This window comes from Echiichthys vipera (assembly GCF_963691815.1).
Source record: "Echiichthys vipera genome assembly, chromosome: 9".
Taxonomy (NCBI): domain Eukaryota; kingdom Metazoa; phylum Chordata; class Actinopteri; order Perciformes; family Trachinidae; genus Echiichthys; species Echiichthys vipera.
Genome location: NC_139834.1, coordinates 32,946,352 through 32,970,387, shown reverse-complemented (window position 1 = coordinate 32,970,387; position 24,036 = coordinate 32,946,352). Strand labels below are relative to the sequence as shown.

At 33.1% G+C, this 24,036-nt stretch overlaps 1 protein-coding gene across 1 annotated transcript in view; it reads left to right on the top strand.

Annotated features, from left to right (window-relative positions):
* Positions 1-12,165: 12,165 nt before the first annotated feature.
* The window catches only part of LOC310951206 (odorant receptor 131-2-like), a gene marked incomplete at its 3' end in the record, with an annotated part of 110,987 nt that continues 99,116 nt past the window's right edge, over positions 12,166-24,036 (top strand). The window contains exon 1 of the mRNA XM_083919327.1: positions 12,166-12,272. The remainder of the gene's footprint in view (positions 12,273-24,036) is intronic.

The window sequence follows — 24,036 nt, the reverse complement described above, 5'->3', positions numbered from 1 at the left end:
GTTTTGCATCTGTTTTTAGTTTTTTTGTCATGTTTTTGTGAATTTTTTTGCCTCCGTTTTTAGTCGTTTCATCAGGTTTTTGTGGTGTGTTTCGTCTGTTTTTAGTTGTTTTATCACGTTTTTATGGTGTTTTGCGTATGTTTTTAGTCGTTTCATCACTTTTTTGTGGTGTCTTGCGTCTGTTTTTAGTCACTTCATCACCTTTTTGTGGTGTGTTTTGTCATGTTTTTGTGGTGTTTTCATATGTTTTTAGTCGTTTCATCACGTTTTTGTGTTTTTTTTTGTTTGTTTTAAGTCGTTTCATCACGTTTTTGTGGAGTTTTGTGTCTGTTTTTAGTTGTTTCATCACGTTTTTTGGTGTTGTCATCTGTTTTTAGTCGTTTTTGTGGTGTCTTATGCTGTTTTTAGTCACTTCATCATGTTTTTGTGGTGTTTTCATATGTTTTTAGTCGTTTCATCACGTTTTAGTGTTTTTTTTGTTTGTTTTTAGTCGTTTCATCATGTTTTTGTGGAGTTTTGCGTCTGTTTTTAGTCGTTTTGTCATGTTTTTGTGGTGTTTTCATATGTTTTTAGTTGTTTCATAACGTTTTCGTTTTTTTCTTTGTTTGTTTTTAGTCGTTTCATCACGTTTTTGTGGAGTTTTGCGTCTGTTTTCAGTCACTTCATGTTTTTGTGGAGTTTTGCGTCTGTTTTTTGTCGTTTTGTCATGTTTTAGTGGTGTTTTGCTGTGTTTTGCGTATGTTTTCAGTCGTTTCATCACGTTTTTTTGGTGTTGTCATCTTTTTTTAGTCGTTTTTGTGGTGTCTTGCGTCTGTTTTTAGTCACTTCATCACCTTTTTGTGGTGTTTCGTCTGTTTTTAGTTGTTTTATCACGTTTTTTTATGGTATTTTGCGTATGTTTTTAGTCGTTTCATAACGTTTTCTGGTGTCTTGCGTCTGTTTTTAGTCACTTCATCACCTTTTTGTGGTGTGTTATGTCATGTTTTTGTGGTGTTTTCATATGATTTTAGTCGTTTCATCACGTTTTTGTGTTTTTTTTCGTTTGTTTTTAGTTGTTTGATCACGTTTTTTGGCGTTGTCATCTGTTTTTAGTCGTCTTTGTGGTTTCATCGCGTTTTTGTGTTTTTTTTTGTTTGTTTTTAGTCGTTTTATCACGTTTTTATGGTGTTTTGCGTATGTTTTTAGTCGTTTCATCACGTTTTTGTGGTGTGTTTCGTCTGTTTTTTGTTGTTTTATCACGTTTTTATGGTGTTTTGCGTATGTTTTTAGTCGTTTCATCACTTTTTTGTGGTGTCTTGCGTCTGTTTTTAGTTGTTTCATCACGTTTTTGTGGAGTTTTGCGTCTGTTTTTAGTCGTTTTGTCATGTTTTTGTGGTTTTTCATCTTTTATTAGTCGTTTCATCATTTTTTGTGGTGTTTTCATCTGTTTTTAGTCGTTTCATCACGTTTTTGTGGAGTTTTGCGTCTGTTTTTAGTCACTTCATGTTTTTGTGGTGTTTTGCGTCTGTTTTTTGTCGTTTTGTCATGTTTTAGTGGTGTTTTGCGGTGTTTTGCGGTGTTTTGCGTATATTTTCAGTCGTTTCATCACGTTTTTTTGGTGTTGTCATCTTTTTTTAGTCGTTTTTGTGGTGTCTTGCGTCTGTTTTTAGTCACTTCATCACCTTTTTGTGGTGTTTCGTCTGTTTTTAGTTGTTTTATCACGTTTTTTTATGGTATTTTGCGTATGTTTTTAGTCGTTTCATAACGTTTTCTGGTGTCTTGCGTCTGTTTTTAGTCACTTCATCACCTTTTTGTGGTGTGTTATGTCATGTTTTTGTGGTGTTTTCATATGATTTTAGTCGTTTCATCACGTTTTTGTGTTTTTTTTCGTTTGTTTTTAATAATCCCAGCTATAATTCCCCAAATATGTGTAGCTGACATAATGAATAACACAAATCCTAGGGAAAATTGTAGATACTGGGATTCTATTTTCCCGATCACTGCGATCACCCTTAAGAAACTAATGTTTTCTAAAAAAGTAGCACCAGGCAACTTTACATGTATAAACATGACAGAAGGAGAAAAACGACTAGGCAATCTCTCAAAAGAATGGTGTGAAGTAATTGTGCCCGTAGATGGACAATATAAATCTGTGTCACAGAGCGACATCTGCTGATGCAGTGGTGACGAGAGATTGTTTGATAAATTACTGAAAGATATGACGGAATACTGTGCTCTCATAACATTGCTCTTGCCAATATCTATTCATCCTATGTCTGCTGCAGATTTAGCAGCTACTCGATCCAACGAAATGCCTGAACAGTGGCAACGTGTGACAAGATCTGCAAAATGGATAGATGTAAGAGATCCAACATACATTGATGATATAGGTGTTCCACGAGGGGTGCAAGAGGAATATAAAGAAGCCAATCAGATATCTAATGGTTTTGAATCTATTTTTTGCTTATGGTGTAAAGTTCACAAGAACGTTGACAGAATCAATTACATCCACTACAATGTGCAAAAGCTAGGTTATTGGACACAAAGTAGGTTCGAAGCAGTCCATGATCAATTAGCTGCAACTTCCCTCATGGCATTCCAAAACCGAATAGCCCTGAACATGCTATTGGCCGAGAAAGGAGGGGTATGTGCAATGTTCGGTGAACAGTGCTGCACTTAAATCCCTAACAACACTGCTGCTGATGGCAACTTCACCAAGGCCGTAGCAGGGCTCCGTACTCTCAACAGTAAGATGAAGGAGCATTCTGGAATCTGTACCACTATGTGGGACTCCTGGATAGGTGCTTTTGGGAAGTATAGAACTTTGGTGTCCTCTGTCCTAGTCTCCATAGCAGTTTTTGCTGCAATTTTAACCTTGTGTGGATGTGGTTGTGTTTCCTGTATGTGTGCTTTGCTTAACCATCTCATTACTACAGCTATTTCACCCATGGAGAACAAAATGGAGCAGCTGTATCCTTTGCTTGACAGCGATCCCCGAAGTGATGATGAAAGCAAAGATGGCGACAACCAGGAAACTCCTTTTGATTTGACGGAACTGTGTCCTGATCCAACTGACTATGACTCTGACATGTATTAAGAAACTTCTGAGTGTAAATGTATTTGTGCTCATGAAAATGATCTTACAGCTGAAAATCAAACACGTGGCTGACTGAAAGTGATGTGAGAATTTGAACAAATATGTGATAAACAGGAGGGAAATGTTGGAATAAATGTGCATAAAGTAATCTCATATTTACTCAAATTGCCTTTACATTTGAACTAACATTACTTGGGGTGTGTGTATAGCCAAGTTGTGCAGAGGTGCTTTGCAGGTCAAGGAAATCAGATAAGCCTGACTGTTAATGTGTCACCAAAAGGGGGGTCTGTGGAAACACAGACCCTGCTCAACTGATCAAGGACAGGATATGTCTTGAGTTGTAGCTATGTGACCCTCACCTTAAGAATGGTAATTCATTGTATACATTGTAACCACCAAAAGCCAATAAAATGAAGGGGTCCGGCAGAGATTACCTCAGAGCGGTAGGAGACTGTAGCTGAACACATCTCTGTCCGTTCTCCTTGCAAGTAAAATAACTCTTGTCTTTCTCTCTTTTGTTAAGTTTTGGGTGTTTTAGGTTGCTTAAACCTGACATTTATTTGGTCCTTCGAGCCGGATGCCAATACGCCTGAAGGATTCCAGCGGGTGTGGGGGACTCCAGGAAAGACCGTGGCCACGGCAGACTCCATAGAGTGAGTCTTTTAAGATCCTTTTCCAGGACTGGAAATCAGCTCACCCGCTGGGATCCGACGGCTGACGGTAATCCGTGAAGGGGAAAGACAACAGTGGTGCCACAGTGGTGAGTGAAGTTTCACTTAAAAAGATGACGAATGACTGAGGATCATTGCGTGTATAAAGCCCTGACAATTCTAGACACTATCAGGTAAAAGCGATCACTTAAATCCCGTAGAGGCAACGGAGGTCCGCAAAAAAATATTTAAAACTAAAAATAAAAATAAAAAATGATAATAAATGAAAATTAAAAACTCCGTGTAAAGGACGGCGGGTTCCTGTGATGCTAAACCCACTGGGAGACAGAGACCCGAAAGCTCTGTGTAAAAGGACAAGTGGGGTCCGGACGTCTTAAAAGTTCAGAAGAAAAAACCGGTAAAATTGTGTGAATGAAAGTGTGATTGTGAGTGTAATTGGAGATCAAAATACCACTAGGTATTTTACCTCATGCAAAACAGTAGGAATACAAGTAGTGAGCCTATTGTGGATGCAAAGGCAAGAATTCTCCACTCGAAAGAGTTGAAGTGAGAGTTACCACAAAAGGTAGTTTAATCGCTACCCTACTGACTAAAACCAGTTTTTAGAACACCCTATGTGTTAATAGGACTGGACCAAAATCTCAAAAATGGGAAAAGGGGGAAGCGAAATCGAACTAAAAGATGAACTGTTAATTAAAGATTGGAATGTTATGAAAAAACAGGATCCTGATAAAATTAAATAACTAAATGGATAAAACAGCAAAAATTTGAAGGCCGGCCGAACACACGAAAAATAACTGCACTACAAGATGCAATTAAAAAAAAAAAAAAAAAAAGACCAAAAAGAATCCCATAAAGATGAAACAAGAAGGGTATGAGGATACGGAGTATTGGATGAAGGCTGTAAAAATAAAAATAAAAAGTAAAAGACAGATACTTGAAAGTGTAGAGAAAGCTAAAGCAAAAGAGGTGCTGTTTTATAGGAAGAAAGGATGATGAGACAGGACTAGTGACAGGAAGAAAGGAGAGACATAGGGATGAGGAAAGTGAAGAAAAAGGAGCTGCTGCAAAGCCAATGGTTGCTGCAGGGCCAAAGGTCATAGTGCAGGGATTATGTTAAGTATTTTCTTTTAGGAAAGGAAGAGGAGATTTACAACGAAGGAGGTTTCAGAGAGAGCAGAACAGACAGGGACACAGGAGAAGTGCTGTTAAATGATCAGGACCTGCTCTATATGCATAGTATAAAACCAGAGGTCATTTTGTATGTGAACGTTAAACCTTTTACCTTTTTATGTGACATAGGTGCCTGCAGGACTACCTGCAGATACCTAATAGATAAATAAATAGATAAATAGATAGATAAATGAATAGATAGATAGATAACTTTATTTATCCCAGAGGGGAAATAAGGTGACCGTAGCAGCGGTACAAAGATAAAAAATAGAATAAAATACAATATAAAATACAAAATATGAACTATAATAAGAGTACTGTATCGCAGATACATACTATATTACAATATACTATGTGGTTACCAGGGTTTAAACCAAATCAAACAAGTGTCACTGTGAGATCTGCCAGTGGAAAGCTGACTCAGGTGCCAGAGACAGAACCCGTGTGGATAAGAGACCCAGATCCATCTGGACTGTCTTGTCAGCTGTCCATCTTAATGTTTCCAGAATGTCCAGTCAACCTTTTGGGCAGAGACACTTGTTGTTGTTAGGACAAGCACAAATACCTACACCTGGACCAGATAGAGAATACGAAGCTAAACTAGGGAAAGACACTCCTGCTAAAATCACAGTAACTTATTAGTATGGAGATTCAGAAAGTACAGCAGTCTGGTGAAACCTCCCAGCTGTATCGGATGTGGACCCGCCTCACATCTCCCTGTATAAAAGTAAAAAATCAACAATGGAAAGATTTGGGTAAAATAGTGCAAATGGGGGAGAGTGCAACAGACGGGGTTGCCACATCAGTGAACACGTGGTATAACTCAAATACAGGTCTGACCAGAAAAGCATTGTTTTGGACAGTCCAAGTGCAGGGAGGTACTCATCTGGACCAAACAGCTCAGTGAAACATTATGTTAGTGGAAAATGAGGAAGAACTGCTAAAAAGTGTTCCAGATAAATTATGGTCTAAAGGACCAACTGATGTGGGACAAGTAAAAGGAGCATTATCAGTGCAAATAAGACCTAAAACTGAGTACGGACCATCTGTGAGACAATATCCATTAAAACAGGATGCACAAGAGAGAATAAAACCTGTAATTGAGGATTTAATTGCTGCAGGAGTAATAATTATATGCGAAGACTCCCCCTGCAACACTCCTATTTTTCCAGCGCATGGTGCAAGATTTACAAGCAGTAAATTATGCTGTAATTCAAAGAGCTCCGTGTGTTCCTGACCCTCATACACTGCTAAATACTTTAAGACCAGATGCAAAAGTGTTCACTGTAGTAGATATCAGTAACGCATTCTTTTCGGTGCCAGTAAAAAAAAAGGGTCAATTCTGGTTCACCTTCACCTTTGGGGGGAAAAGATACACATATACCAGACTTTCCCAAGACTGAGGGTCCAACTATTTACTCTCAAGTGATGAGTGCAAGTATGGCTAAATTCCAACCTCCAGGGGGAAGCCAAGTGCTCCTGTATGTAAATGATATTTTACAAGCCTCCCCTGATATGGAGACATGTAAAAAGACACTATAGCACTCCTAAAATATTTAGCTGAAGAAGGTCACAAAGCAAGTAAAGAACAAGCTGCAGATGTGAAAAGAACAGATAAAATACTTGGGACACAATCTTAGTGCAGGAGGACGAATAATAGTGGAAGACAGAAGAAACTGCAATCCTCCAAGCTCCTAAACTAGTGAAAAAATAAATAAATAGATGATGTCAGTATTGTAGAACTTGGGTGCCTAACTATGCAGAAATAACTGCACCTTTGAGTAAATTAATGTATGAAGAAGATCTAAAAATGACATCCCCATTATGCTGGAATGCAGAGGCTGAAGAAGCATTCTGTAAAATAAAACAAGCTTTGGTATCTACTAGCATTACCAAATTATAGTAAACCTTTTGTTCAAATGGTAGATTGCAAAGGATATTTTGTGACCTTTGTATTAGCTCAACAACATGGAGACAAATCACCGGCTAGACATCTGTCTTGCATGTCTACTTTGCTGTCACAACCCCATCTGACCATTGAAAGATGTACAACTCTGAATCCTGCTATGTTGTTACCCCTCCTAGAGGATTATGTACAACATGATTGCCAGGAACTAGCAAAACAGACAGCTTAAAGCAGAGCCGATCTGAGAGACCAACCATTACAAAAAGGAGAAGTGATATTTGTAGATGGTTCTTCTAAAAAGAATGAACTACGTAAAACCCTGACAGGAGATGCAGTTGTAACTCACACAACGGTGCTAAAAGCAGAACAACTGCCATCACATTATTCAGCACAGGCTGCTGAATAAATAGCCCTAATTGGAGTATGTAAATTAATGAAAAACAAAGAAGTAACTATCTATACTGATAGTCAATATACATATGCTACAGTTCATACTTTTGCACAATATTGGAAGAACAGAGGCATGAAAACAGGGAAACTAGTAACACATGTTGAACTTTTGACAGATCTATTGCAAGCGGTGCAACTTCCAAAAGCATTAGCAATATGTAAATGTGCAGCACATACGTCTGGCACAGATAGTGTTTCCCTAGGAAATGCATTTGCAGACGAAACAGCAAAAGCGTCAGCAACAGGTGACACAACTGTGTTGACAGTGCAATAATGCACAACTCTAGATCAAACTACTTTAAAATAAATGTGAGAACAAAGTCCACAAACCAAAAGAGAAGTTTGGATAAAAAAAAATTGAGCAAAATTACAAGGCAACATATATATGACTAGAATACAAACCTATCCTACCAAGAAACTTGTATAAATGGCCGGAAATATTGAGCCATGGGTTAACACATGTCTCAACAGGAGGGATGGTAGGACAGATACACCAACCTATGGATTCAACTCTTATTCAAAAAAAAAAAATTTCTGTAGAGCATGTCTGACGTGTGCCAGGCACAATCCCCAAGGTAATCTAAGACTGCGTAGAGGAACGTTTCCTACACCTGAATATCCATTCCAAATAATCCACATGGATTTTATAGAATTAAACCAAAGTGAAGGAAAAAGTGGGAAAAAGTAGTCCATTCATAATAGATGCTTTGACAAGACATTATTCCCAGGTAAGGGATACCTGAGAAAACCTATAGTGATAATGGAACTCATGTTGTAAACCAGATAGTAAATAATATAATACAATGTTTCATATTGATCTGAAGAATCATTGTGCTTACCAACCACAAAGTGCTGCCGAGTAGAAAGAACGATTAAAAATAGATTAAAGAAGTGCATTGAAGAAAAGACGTGGACACAATGTTTAGATTTAGTGAAATTATACATAAACATTACCTGTACTTCTGGATTGACACCTTATGAAACGTTGTTTGGAAGACCATATAGACTACCCCAATTTAAAAATTAATGGGAAACGGATGATGAGGTTAAATTAACTGATTAGATGAGGTCCATGTTGGAAAAACAAAAACAGAAACAAACTAATGAAAAACCTTTCTGTCCCCCAGCAGGAACTCCACCTAGTGGAACTGGGAGACTGGGTGTTAATAAGAATCATAAAAAGAAACATTGGTATTCACCTAAGTGTGAAGGGTCGTATCACGTATTGCTGACAAACCCCACAGCAGTAAAAATAACAGAATGATTGACGTGGATCCATTTAACACACTGCAAAAGGATCATTTTGGTTAAAGACTCCGTTAGGGGAAGTGAGCAAAATCTGATAATAGGGTTGATTCAGACGTACAGAGGCTGGATAGACCTGAAAGTCAGTGAAGCGTTTATAAGACACCAAACCAAGTAGAGGAGATTTAGCCAAAATGATCCAAAGATGGTTAGGAGATGCCATTTATTGCTGAGTGACATCTATCTGTTTAATAATAATGATCCTTTGTTCCTAATAAGTCTATGCATGTATAAATGTAGTGAACAAGGAGTTTTTGCATTTGGAGAACCTACAGTAGCGTATACTCCAGATGAATGGTTCCAGGCGGCAACAGGGGGTATCTGGACATAATACCAATTGGTTATTAATGGTTGAACAAGTTGCTAACATGTCTAAACAGAATTGTGTAGCGCGTATGAGTCCTAGACCCCTCTTACAAATAATCCCAGCTATAATTCCCCAAATATGTGTAGCTGACATAATGAATAACACAAATCCTAGGGAAAATTGTAGATACTGGGATTCTATTTTCCCGATCACTGCGATCACCCTTAAGAAACTAATGTTTTCTAAAAAAGTAGCACCAGGCAACTTTACATGTATAAACATGACAGAAGGAGAAAAACGACTAGGCAATCTCTCAAAAGAATGGTGTGAAGTAATTGTGCCCGTAGATGGACAATATAAATCTGTGTCACAGAGCGACATCTGCTGATGCAGTGGTGACGAGAGATTGTTTGATAAATTACTGAAAGATATGACGGAATACTGTGCTCTCATAACATTGCTCTTGCCAATATCTATTCATCCTATGTCTGCTGCAGATTTAGCAGCTACTCGATCCAACGAAATGCCTGAACAGTGGCAACGTGTGACAAGATCTGCAAAATGGATAGATGTAAGAGATCCAACATACATTGATGATATAGGTGTTCCACGAGGGGTGCAAGAGGAATATAAAGAAGCCAATCAGATATCTAATGGTTTTGAATCTATTTTTTGCTTATGGTGTAAAGTTCACAAGAACGTTGACAGAATCAATTACATCCACTACAATGTGCAAAAGCTAGGTTATTGGACACAAAGTAGGTTCGAAGCAGTCCATGATCAATTAGCTGCAACTTCCCTCATGGCATTCCAAAACCGAATAGCCCTGAACATGCTATTGGCCGAGAAAGGAGGGGTATGTGCAATGTTCGGTGAACAGTGCTGCACTTAAATCCCTAACAACACTGCTGCTGATGGCAACTTCACCAAGGCCGTAGCAGGGCTCCGTACTCTCAACAGTAAGATGAAGGAGCATTCTGGAATCTGTACCACTATGTGGGACTCCTGGATAGGTGCTTTTGGGAAGTATAGAACTTTGGTGTCCTCTGTCCTAGTCTCCATAGCAGTTTTTGCTGCAATTTTAACCTTGTGTGGATGTGGTTGTGTTTCCTGTATGTGTGCTTTGCTTAACCATCTCATTACTACAGCTATTTCACCCATGGAGAACAAAATGGAGCAGCTGTATCCTTTGCTTGACAGCGATCCCCGAAGTGATGATGAAAGCAAAGATGGCGACAACCAGGAAACTCCTTTTGATTTGACGGAACTGTGTCCTGATCCAACTGACTATGACTCTGACATGTATTAAGAAACTTCTGAGTGTAAATGTATTTGTGCTCATGAAAATGATCTTACAGCTGAAAATCAAACACGTGGCTGACTGAAAGTGATGTGAGAATTTGAACAAATATGTGATAAACAGGAGGGAAATGTTGGAATAAATGTGCATAAAGTAATCTCATATTTACTCAAATTGCCTTTACATTTGAACTAACATTACTTGGGGTGTGTGTATAGCCAAGTTGTGCAGAGGTGCTTTGCAGGTCAAGGAAATCAGATAAGCCTGACTGTTAATGTGTCACCAAAAGGGGGGTCTGTGGAAACACAGACCCTGCTCAACTGATCAAGGACAGGATATGTCTTGAGTTGTAGCTATGTGACCCTCACCTTAAGAATGGTAATTCATTGTATACATTGTAACCACCAAAAGCCAATAAAATGAAGGGGTCCGGCAGAGATTACCTCAGAGCGGTAGGAGACTGTAGCTGAACACATCTCTGTCCGTTCTCCTTGCAAGTAAAATAACTCTTGTCTTTCTCTCTTTTGTTAAGTTTTGGGTGTTTTAGGTTGCTTAAACCTGACATTTTTCATCTTTTATTAGTCGTTTCATCATTTTTTGTGGTGTTTTCATCTGTTTTTAGTCGTTTCATCACGTTTTTGTGGAGTTTTGCGTCTGTTTTTAGTCACTTCATGTTTTTGTGGTGTTTTGCGTCTGTTTTTTGTCGTTTTGTCATGTTTTAGTGGTGTTTTGCGGTGTTTTGCGTATATTTTCAGTCGTTTCATCACGTTTTTTTGGTGTTGTCATCTTTTTTTAGTCGTTTTTGTGGTGTCTGTTTTTAGTCACTTCATCACCTTTTTGTGGTGTGTTTCGTCTGTTTTTAGTTGTTTTATCACGTTTTTATGGTGTTTTGCGTATGTTTTTAGTCGTTTCATAACGTTTTCTGGTGTCTTGCGTCTGTTTTTAGACACTTCATCACCTTTTTGTGGTGTGTTATGTCATGTTTTTGTGGTGTTTTCATATGATTTTAGTCGTTTCATCACGTTTTTGTGTTTTTTTCCGTTTGTTTTTAGTCGTTTCATCACGTTTTTGTGGCGTTTAGCGTCTGTTTTTAGTCGTTTTGTCATGTTTTTGTGGTGTTTTCATATGTTTTTAGTTGTTTCATCATGTTTTCGTGTTTTTTTTGTTTGTTTTTAGTCGTTTCATCATGTTTTGTGGAGTTTTGCGTCTGTTTTTAGTTGTTTCATCACGTTTTTGTGGTGTTTTCATCTGTTTTTAGTCATTTTTGTCATGTTTTTGTGGTGTTTTCATCTGTTTTTAGTTGTTTCATCACGTTTTTGTGGAGTTTTGCGTCTGTTTTTAGTCACTTCATCACAGTGACGTGCGGTCAGGGGAGGCAGGTGAGGCTGTGCCTCCCCTGTCATCATGAGAGGAAAAAGAAACGAAATAATAAAATAACACAAGTATTAATATTTGTCCTCTGGACTGTGATTTTGGTGTGGTTCTTAATGTATTTTGACCGTTTTTATAGTAAAAATGGCAGAAAATTCTGTATTTCCTATTTAAATAAACGGAGTCTCTTCGGAGACGAGAGGTGAGGCACGGACAGACGTGCCTCCCTCCAGATTGCGCAATCACTCACAAACTTGATTGAGCGCGTGCCCTCTGCGCGTGCTTGTTCCCATTTCTGTTTATGTTTCCAATATGATGGTTGAGGACACTTTAATGTAATAAAAGCATACGTCTTCTTTCCCATGGTGTTCAGTGATGTATTTTACGTATGTGTGTAATATGTACATCTTATTGATGTGACATAAATCCACAGGGGAAATGCCTGCCTTGAGGCAGGCAGTACCTCTGCCTCAAGGCAGGCGGCGATAGTGAGCAGCCTGATAGCCTGCAGCCAGATCACGGTGAACTCTGACCTGTGTTCAAAAAGTAAACACAAGAAGTGTGCTGTGCGACGCTGTAGAGCTTAGCGACAAGCTGTCATTTCTCGCCCTGAAAATGGAGGATTTGATTTCTAAACTAAGACATTTTTCAAAGCTGGACTTTCAGTCAGTAAAGGAAAGATATACTGCAATATACAGTCATTTACAGTAAAGGTAAGATATGCTGCAATATATAGTCATTTACAGTAAAGGTAAGATATACTGCAATATACAGTCATTTACAGTAAAGGTAAGATATACTGCAATATACAGTCATTTACAGTAAAGGTAAGATATACTGCAATATACAGTCATTTACAGTAAAGGTAAGATATGCTGCAATATATAGTCATTTACAGTAAAGGTAAGATATACTGCAATATACAGTCATTTACAGTAAAGGTAAGATATACTGCAATATACAGTCATTTACAGTAAAGGTAAGATATACTGCAATATACAGTCATTTACAGTAAAGGTAAGATATACTGCAATATATAGTCATTTACAGTAAAGGTCAGATATACTGCAATATACAGTTGCACTGGTGTTTTAAAATGGTTTTCAGCATCCTATTCTCTCCTCCTATCCTATTGGCATCCTCCTAGTGCCTCCCCAACCCCAACCCTCACTGCACGTCACTGCTTCATCATGTTTTTGTGGAGTTTTGCGTCTGTTTTTAGTCGTTTTGTCATGTTTTTGTGAAGTTTTATGCCTCAGTTTTTAGTCGTTTCATCACCTTTTTGTGGAGTTTTGCGTCTGTTTTTACACAAAAACTCACAAAACAACTAAAACAAGACATAAAACGCCTTAAAAAACACAAAACAACTACAAAAGACACAAAACAACTAAAAAAAGACAAAAAAAGACACAAAACAAAAAAAAGACACAAAACGACTAATAAAGACACAAAACGCCTTAAAAAACACAAAACAACTACAAAAGACACAAAACAACTAAAAAAAGACAAAAAAAGACACAAAACAAAAAAAAGACACAAAACGACTAATAAAGACACAGAACAACTAAAAAAAAACAGGAAACAACAAAAAAAGACACAAAACATAAAAAAAAGACACAAAACAACTAAAAAAGACACAAAATAACTAAACAAGACACAAAACAACTAAAAAAGACACTAAACGACTTAAAAAGACACAAAAATACTAACAAAAGACACAAAACGACTTAAAAAAGACACAATACAACAAAAAAAGACACAAAAAAACTAAAAAAAGACAAGAAACAACAACAAAAATAACAAAACATCAAAAAAGGACACAAAACAACTAAAAAAGACACAAAACAACTAAAAGAGACACAAAACAACTAAAAAAGACACAAATCGACTTAAAAAGACACAAAACAACTAAAAAAAGACACAAAAAAGACACAAAACGACTAAAAAAAGACGCACAAAGACAAAACAATAAAAAAAGACACGAAACAACGAAAAAAGACACGAAACAACAAAAAAAGACACAAAACGAATAAAAAAGACACAAAACGACTCAAAAAGACACAAAACAACTAAAAAAAGACAAAAAAAGACACAAAACAAAAAAAAGACACAAAACGACTAATAAAGACACAAAACGCCTTAAAAAACACAAAACAACTACAAAAGACACAAAACAACTAAAAAAAGACAAAAAAAGACACAAAACAAAAAAAAGACACAAAACGACTAATAAAGACACAGAACAACTAAAAAAACCAGGAAACAACAAAAAAAGACACAAAACATAAAAAAAAGACACAAAACAACTAAAAAAGACACAAAATAACTAAACAAGACACAAAACCACTAAAAAAGACACTAAACGACTTAAAAAGACACAAAAATACTAACAAAAGACACAAAACGACTTAAAAAAGACACAATACAACAAAAAAAGACACAAATCAACTAAAAAAAGACAAGAAACAACAACAAAAATAACAAAACATCAAAAAAGGACACAAAACAACTAAAAAAGACACAAAACAACTAAAAGAGACACAAAACAACTAAAAAAGACACAAAACGACTTAAAAAGACACAAAACAACTAAAAAAAGACACAAAAAAGACACAAAACGACTAAAAAAAGACGCACAAAGACGCAAAACAATAAAAAAAGACACGAAAAAACAAAAAAAGACACGAAACAACAAAAAAAGACACAAAACGAATAAAAAAGACACAAAACGACTCAAAAAGACACAAAACGGCTTAAGAAAAGACACAAAACAACTAAAAAAGACACAAAAACTCACAAAACAACTAAAACAAGACAGAAAAAACAACTAAAAAAGACACAAAACAACAAAAAAAGACACAAAACAACTAACAAAAGACACAAAATGACTAAAACAAGACACAAAAAGACACAAAACAACTAAAAAAAGATGCAAAAAGACACAAAGCAACTTAAAAAAGATTAAAAAAGACACAAAACAACTAAAATAAGACACAAAACAACAAAAAAGACACAAAAAGCCTTAGAAAATACACAAAACAACTAAAAAAAGACACCAAACAACTAAAAAAAGACACAAAAGACACAAAACGCCTTAAAAAGACATAAAACAACTAAAAAAGACACAAAACAATTCTAACATATAAAAAAACACATAAACAACTAAAAGAGACATCAAACAACTGAAAGAAGACACAAAACAACCAAAAAATAGACAGAACGACACAAAACAACTAAAAAAGACGCATAAAGACACAAAACAACTAAAAAAAGACACGAAACAACAAGAAAAAGACCCAAAACAAAAAAAAAGTCACAAAACGACTAAAAAAGACACAAAACAACTAAAAAAGACACAAAACAACTAAAAAAGACACAAAAGTACTTAAAGACACAAAACAACTACAAAAGACACAAAACAACTCTAACACCTAAAAAAGACAAAAAACTAAAAAAGACACAAAACAACTAATAAAGACACAGAACAACTAAAAAAACCAGGAAACAACAAAAAAAGACACAAAACATAAAAAAAAGACACAAAACAACTAAAAAAGACACAAAATAACTAAACAAGACACAAAACCACTAAAAAAGACACTAAACGACTTAAAAAGACACAAAAATACTAACAAAAGACACAAAACGACTTAAAAAAGACACAATACAACAAAAAAAGACACAAAACAACTAAAAAAAGACAAGAAACAACAACAAAAATAACAAAACATCAAAAAAGGACACAAAACAACTAAAAAAGACACAAAACAACTAAAAGAGACACAAAACAACTAAAAAAGACACAAAACGACTTAAAAAGACACAAAACAACTAAAAAAAGACACAAAAAAGACACAAAACGACTAAAAAAAGACGCACAAAGACGCAAAACAATAAAAAAAGACACGAAACAACAAAAAAAGACACGAAACAACAAAAAAAGACACAAAACGAATAAAAAAGACACAAAACGACTCAAAAAGACACAAAACGGCTTAAGAAAAGACACAAAACAACTAAAAAAGACACAAAAACTCACAAAACAACTAAAACAAGACAGAAAAAACAACTAAAAAAGACACAAAACAATAAAAAAAGACAAAAAACAACTAACAAAAGACACAAAATGACTAAAACAAGACACAAAAAGACACAAAACAACTAAAAAAAGATGCAAAAAGACACAAAGCAACTTAAAAAAGATTAAAAAAGACACAAAACAACTAAAATAAGACACAAAACAACAAAAAAGACACAAAAAGCCTTAGAAAATACAGAAAACAACTAAAAAAAGACACCAAACAACTAAAAAAAGACACAAAAGACACAAAACGCCTTAAAAACACACAAAACAACTAAAAAAGACACAAAACAATTCTAACATCTAAAAAAACACATAAACAACTAAAAGAGACATCAAACAACTGAAAGAAGACACAAAACAACCAAAAAATACACAGAACGACACAAAACAACTAAAAAAGACGCATAAAGACACAAAACAACTAAAAAAAGACACGAAACAACAAGAAAAAGACCCAAAACAAAAAAAAGTCACAAAACGACTAAAAAAGACACAAAACAACTAAAAAAGACACAAAACAACTAAAAAAGACACAAAAGTACTTAAAAAGACACAAAACAACTACAAAAGACACAAAACAACTCTAACACCTAAAAAAGACACAAAAAACTAAAAAAGACACAAAACAACTGAAAGAAGTCACAAAACAAATAAAAAAAACACAAAACAACTAAAAAGACACATAACAACTAAACAAAGACACAAAACAACTAAAAAAGACACAAAACAACTAAAAAAGACACAAAACAACTACAAAAGACACAAAACAACTAACAAAAGACACACAATGACTAAAACAAGACACAAAAAGACACAAAACAACTAAAAAAGACACAAAACAACTAAAAAAGACACAAAAGTACTTAAAAAGACACAAAACAACTACAAAAGACACAAAACAACTCTAACACCTAAAAAAGACACAAAAAACTAAAAAAGACACAAAACAACTAATAAAGACACAGAACAACTAAAAAAACCAGGAAACAACAAAAAAAGACACAAAACATAAAAAAAAGACACAAAACAACTAAAAAAGACACAAAATAACTAAACAAGACACAAAACCACTAAAAAAGACACTAAACGACTTAAAAAGACACAAAAATACTAACAAAAGACACAAAACGACTTAAAAAAGACACAATACAACAAAAAAAGACACAAAACAACTAAAAAAAGACAAGAAACAACAACAAAAATAACAAAACATCAAAAAAGGACACAAAACAACTAAAAAAGACACAAAACAACTAAAAGAGACACAAAACAACTAAAAAAGACACAAAACGACTTAAAAAGACACAAAACAACTAAAAAAAGACACAAAAAAGACACAAAACGACTAAAAAAAGACGCACAAAGACGCAAAACAATAAAAAAAGACACGAAACAACAAAAAAAGACACGAAACAACAAAAAAAGACACAAAACGAATAAAAAAGACACAAAACGACTCAAAAAGACACAAAACGGCTTAAGAAAAGACACAAAACAACTAAAAAAGACACAAAAACTCACAAAACAACTAAAACAAGACAGAAAAAACAACTAAAAAAGACACAAAACAATAAAAAAAGACAAAAAACAACTAACAAAAGACACAAAATGACTAAAACAAGACACAAAAAGACACAAAACAACTAAAAAAAGATGCAAAAATACACAAAGCAACTTAAAAAAGATTAAAAAAGACACAAAACAACTAAAATAAGACACAAAACAACAAAAAAGACACAAAAAGCCTTAGAAAATACACAAAACAACTAAAAAAAGACACCAAACAACTAAAAAAAGACACAAAAGACACAAAACGCCTTAAAAAGACACAAAACAACTAAAAAAGACACAAAACAATTCTAACATCTAAAAAAACACATAAACAACTAAAAGAGACATCAAACAACTGAAAGAAGACACAAAACAACCAAAAAATACACAGAACGACACAAAACAACTAAAAAAGACGCATAAAGACACAAAACAACTAAAAAAAGACACGAAACAACAAGAAAAAGACCCAAAACAAAAAAAAGTCACAAAACGACTAAAAAAGACACAAAACAACTAAAAAAGACACAAAACAACTAAAAAAGACACAAAAGTACTTAAAAAGACACAAAACAACTACAAAAGACACAAAACAACTCTAACACCTAAAAAAGACACAAAAAACTAAAAAAGACACAAAACAACTGAAAGAAGTCACAAAACAAATAAAAAAAACACAAAACAACTAACAAAAGACACAAAATGACTAAAACAAGACACAAAAAGACACAAAACAACTAAAACAAGACACAAAGCAACTAAAAAAGACACAAAACAACTAAAAAAGACACAAAACAACTAAGAAAGACACAAAAACAACCAAAAAGACGCAAAAAGACACAAAACAACCAAACAAAGCCACAAAACAACTAAAAAAGACACAAAAAGACACAAAACAACTAAAAAAGACACCCAACAACTAAAAAAAAGACGCATAAAAACACAAAACAGCTAAAAAAAGACACAAAACGACAAAAGAAGACACAGAACAACTACAAAAAAGACACAAAACAACTAAAAAAGACGCAAAACAACTAAAAAAGACACAAAACTGAAAAATACACAAAAGACACAAAACAACTAAAAAAAGACACGAAACAACAAAAAAGACACAAAAAAAAAGACACAAAATGACTAAAACAAGACACAAAAAGACACAAAACAACTAAAAAAAAGACGCAAAAAGACACAAAACAACTTAAAAAAGATTGAAAAAGACACAACACAACTAAAAAAAGACACAAAACAACAACAAAAGACACAAAATGACTAAAAAAGTCACAAAACAACTAAAAAAGAAACAAAACAACTAAAAATGAAAAAGACAAAACGCATTAAAAAAAACACAAAACAACTACAAAAGACACAAAACAACTAAAAAAAGACACAAAACAACTAAAAAAGACACAAAAGGACTTAAAAAGATACAAAACAACTAAAAAAGACACAAAACAACTAAAAAAAAGACATAAAAAACTAAAAAAGACACAAAACAACTCAAAAAAAGACATAAAACAACTAAAAAAAGACACAAAACAACTAAAATAAGACACAAAACAACTATAAAAGACACAAAACGCCTTGAGAAATAGACAAAACAACTACAAAAGACACAAAACGACTCTAACACCTAAAAAGACACAAAAAAACTAAAAAAGACACAAAACAACTGAATGAAGTCACAAAACAACTAAAAAAGACACAAAACAACTAAGAAAGACACAAAAACAACCAAAAAGACGCAAAAAGACACAAAACAACCAAACAAAGCCACAAAACAACTAAAAAAGACACAAAAAGACACAAAACAACTAAAAAAGACACCCAACAACTAAAAAAAAGACGCAAAAAAACACAAAACAACTAAAAAAAGACACAAAACGACAAAAGAAGACACAGAACAACTACAAAAAAGACACAAAACAACTAAAAAAGACGCAAAACAACTAAAAAAGACACAAAACTGAAAAATACACAAAAGACACAAAACAACTAAAAAAAGACACGAAACAACAAAAAAAGACACAAAAAAAAAGACACAAAATGACTAAAACAAGACACAAAAAGACACAAAACAACTAAAAAAGTCACAAAACAACTAAAAAAGAAACAAAACAACTAAAAATGAAAAAGACAAAACGCATTAAAAAAAACACAAAACAACTACAAAAGACACAAAACAACTAAAAAAAGACACAAAACAACTAAAAAAGACACAAAAGGACTTAAAAAGACACAAAACAACTAAAAAAGACACAAAACAACTAAAAAAAAGACATAAAACAACTAAAAAAGACACAAAACAACAAAAAAAGACATAAAAAACTAAAAAAGACACAAAACAACTCAAAAAGACATAAAACAACTAAAAAAAGACACAAAACAACTAAAATAAGACACAAAACAACTATAAAAGACACAAAACGCCTTGAGAAATAGACAAAACAACTACAAAAGACACAAAACGACTCTAACACCTAAAAAGACACAAAAAAACTAAAAAAGACACAAAACAACTGAATGAAGTCACAAAACAACTAAAAAAGACACAAAACAACTAAAAAGACGCAAAAAGACACAAAACAACTAAACAAAGAAACAAAACAACTAAAAAAGACACAAAAAGACAAAACAACTAACAAAAGACACAAAATGACTAAAACAAGACACAAAAAGACACCAAACAACTAAAAAAGACGCATAAAGACACAAAACAACTAAAAAAGACACAAAAAGACACAAAACAACTAAAAAAGACACCCAACAACTAAAAAAAAGACGCATAAAAACACAAAACAACTAAAAAAAGACACAAAACGACAAAAGAAGACACAGAACAACTACAAAAAAGACACAAAACAACTAAAAAAGACGCAAAACAACTAAAAAAGACACAAAACTGAAAAATACACAAAAGACACAAAACAACTAAAAAAAGACACGAAACAACAAAAAAAGACACAAAAAAAAAAGACACAAAATGACTAAAACAAGACACAAAAAGACACAAAACAACTAAAAAAAGACGCAAAAAGACACAAAACAACTTAAAAAAGATTGAAAAAGACACAACACAACTAAAAAAAGACACAAAACAACAACAAAAGACACAAAATGACTAAAAAAGTCACAAAACAACTAAAAAAGAAACAAAACAACTAAAAATGAAAAAGACAAAACGCATTAAAAAAAACACAAAACAACTACAAAAGACACAAAACAACTAAAAAAAGACACAAAACAACTAAAAAAGACACAAAAGGACTTAAAAAGACACAAAACAACTAAAAAAGACACAAAACAACTAAAAAAAAGACATAAAAAACTAAAAAAGACACAAAACAACTCAAAAAAAGACATAAAACAACTAAAAAAAGACACAAAACAACTAAAATAAGACACAAAACAACTATAAAAGACACAAAACGCCTTGAGAAATAGACAAAACAACTACAAAAGACACAAAACGACTCTAACACCTAAAAAGACACAAAAAAACTAAAAAAGACACAAAACAACTGAATGAAGTCACAAAACAACTAAAAAAGACACAAAACAACTAAGAAAGACACAAAAACAACCAAAAAGACGCAAAAAGACACAAAACAACCAAACAAAGCCACAAAACAACTAAAAAAGACACAAAAAGACACAAAACAACTAAAAAAGACACCCAACAACTAAAAAAAAGACGCAAAAAAACACAAAACAACTAAAAAAAGACACAAAACGACAAAAGAAGACACAGAACAACTACAAAAAAGACACAAAACAACTAAAAAAGACGCAAAACAACTAAAAAAGACACAAAACTGAAAAATACACAAAAGACACAAAACAACTAAAAAAAGACACGAAACAACAAAAAAAGACACAAAAAAAAAAGACACAAAATGACTAAAACAAGACACAAAAAGACACAAAACAACTAAAAAAAGACGCAAAAAGACACAAAACAACTTAAAAAAGATTCAAAAAGACACAACACAACTAAAAAAAGACACAAAACAACAACAAAAGACACAAAATGACTAAAAAAGTCACAAAACAACTAAAAAAGAAACAAAACAACTAAAAATGAAAAAGACAAAACGCATTAAAAAAAACACAAAACAACTACAAAAGACACAAAACAACTAAAAAAAGACACAAAACAACTAAAAAAGACACAAAAGGACTTAAAAAGACACAAAACAACTAAAAAAGACACAAAACAACTAAAAAAAAGACATAAAACAACTAAAAAAGACACAAAACAACAAAAAAAGACATAAAAAACTAAAAAAGACACAAAACAACTCAAAAAAAAGACATAAAACAACTAAAAAAAGACACAAAACAACTAAAATAAGACACAAAACAACTATAAAAGACACAAAACGCCTTGAGAAATAGACAAAACAACTACAAAAGACACAAAACGACTCTAACACCTAAAAAGACACAAAAAAACTAAAAAAGACACAAAACAACTGAATGAAGTCACAAAACAACTAAAAAAGACACAAAACAACTAAAAAAGACACCCAACAACTAAAAAAAAGACGCAAAAAAACACAAAACAACTAAAAAAAGACACAAAACGACAAAAGAAGACACAGAACAACTACAAAAAAGACACAAAACAACTAAAAAAGACGCAAAACAACTAAAAAAGACACAAAACTGAAAAATACACAAAAGACACAAAACAACTAAAAAAAGACACGAAACAACAAAAAAAGACACAAAAAAAAAAGACACAAAATGACTAAAACAAGACACAAAAAGACACAAAACAACTAAAAAAAGACGCAAAAAGACACAAAACAACTTAAAAAAGATTCAAAAAGACACAACACAACTAAAAAAAGACACAAAACAACAACAAAAGACACAAAATGACTAAAAAAGTCACAAAACAACTAAAAAAGAAACAAAACAACTAAAAATGAAAAAGACAAAACGCATTAAAAAAAACACAAAACAACTACAAAAGACACAAAACAACTAAAAAAAGACACAAAACAACTAAAAAAGACACAAAAGGACTTAAAAAGACACAAAACAACTAAAAAAGACACAAAACAACTAAAAAAAAGACATAAAACAACTAAAAAAGACACAAAACAACAAAAAAAAGACATAAAAAACTAAAAAAGACACAAAACAACTCAAAAAAAGACATAAAACAACTAAAAAAAGACACAAAACAACTAAAATAAGACACAAAACAACTATAAAAGACACAAAACGCCTTGAGAAATAGACAAAACAACTACAAAAGACACAAAACGACTCTAACACCTAAAAAGACACAAAAAAACTAAAAAAGACACAAAACAACTGAATGAAGTCACAAAACAACTAAAAAAGACACAAAACAACTAAAAAGACGCAAAAAGACACAAAACAACTAAACAAAGAAACAAAACAACTAAAAAAGACACAAAAAGACACAAAACAACTAAAAAAGACACAAAAAGACAAAACAACTAACAAAAGACACAAAATGACTAAAACAAGACACAAAAAGACACCAAACAACTAAAAAAGACGCATAAAGACACAAAACAACTAAAAAAAGACACGAAACAACAAGAAAAAGACCCAAAACAAAAAAAGTCACAAAACGACTAAAAAAGACACAAAACAACTAAAATAAGACACAAAACAACTATAAAAGACACAAAAAGACACAAAACGCCTTGAGAAATACACAAAACAACTACAAAAGACACAAAACGACTCTAACACCTAAAAAGACACAAAAAAACTAAAAAAGACACAAAACAACTGAATGAAGTCACAAAACAACTAAAAGAGAAACAAAACAACTAAAAAGACGCAAAAAGACACAAAACAACTAAACAAAGACACAAAACAACTCAAAAAGACACAAAAAGACAAAAAAAACTAAAAAAGACACAAAAGGCACAAAACAACTAACAAAAGACACAAAATGACTAAAACAAGACACAAAAAGACACAAAACAACTAAAAAATACGCATAAAGACACAAAACAACTAAAAAAAGACACGAAACAACAAGAAAAAGACCCAAAACAAAAAAAGTCACAAAACGACTAAAAAAGACACAAAAAAATAAAAAAGACACAAAACAACAAAAAAAGACATAAAAAGACACAAAACAACTAAAATAAGACACAAAACAACTATAAAAGACACAAAAAGACACAAAATGCCTTATGAAATACACAAAACAACTACAAAAGACACAAAACAACTCTAACACCTAAAAAAGACACAAAACAACTAAAAAAAGACATGAAACAACAAAAAAAGACAAAAAACAAAAAAAAGACACAACATGACTAAAACAAGACACAAAAAGACACAAAACAACTAAAAAAAGACGCAAAAAGACACAAAACAACTTAAAAAAGATTAAAAAAGACACAAAACAAATAAAAAAGACACAAAATGACTAAAAAAGTCACAAAACAACTAAAAAAGAAACAGTACAACTAAAAAAAAACACAAAACGCATTAAAAAAACACAAAACAACTACAAAAGACACAAAACAACTAAAAAAAGACACGAAACAACAAGAAAAAGACACAAAACAAGAGACACAAAACAACAACAAAAAAGACATAAAACAACTAAAAAAGACACAAAACAACTAAAAAAGACACAAAACGACTAAAAAAAAGACATAAAAAAACTAAAAAAGACACAAAACAACTAAAAAAAAGACATAAAACAACTTAAAAAAGACACAAAAAGACACAAAACAACTAAAATAAGACACAAAACAACTACAAAAGACACAAAACGACTCTAACACCTAAAAAGACACAAAACAACTAAAAAAGACACAAAACAACAAAAAAAAGAC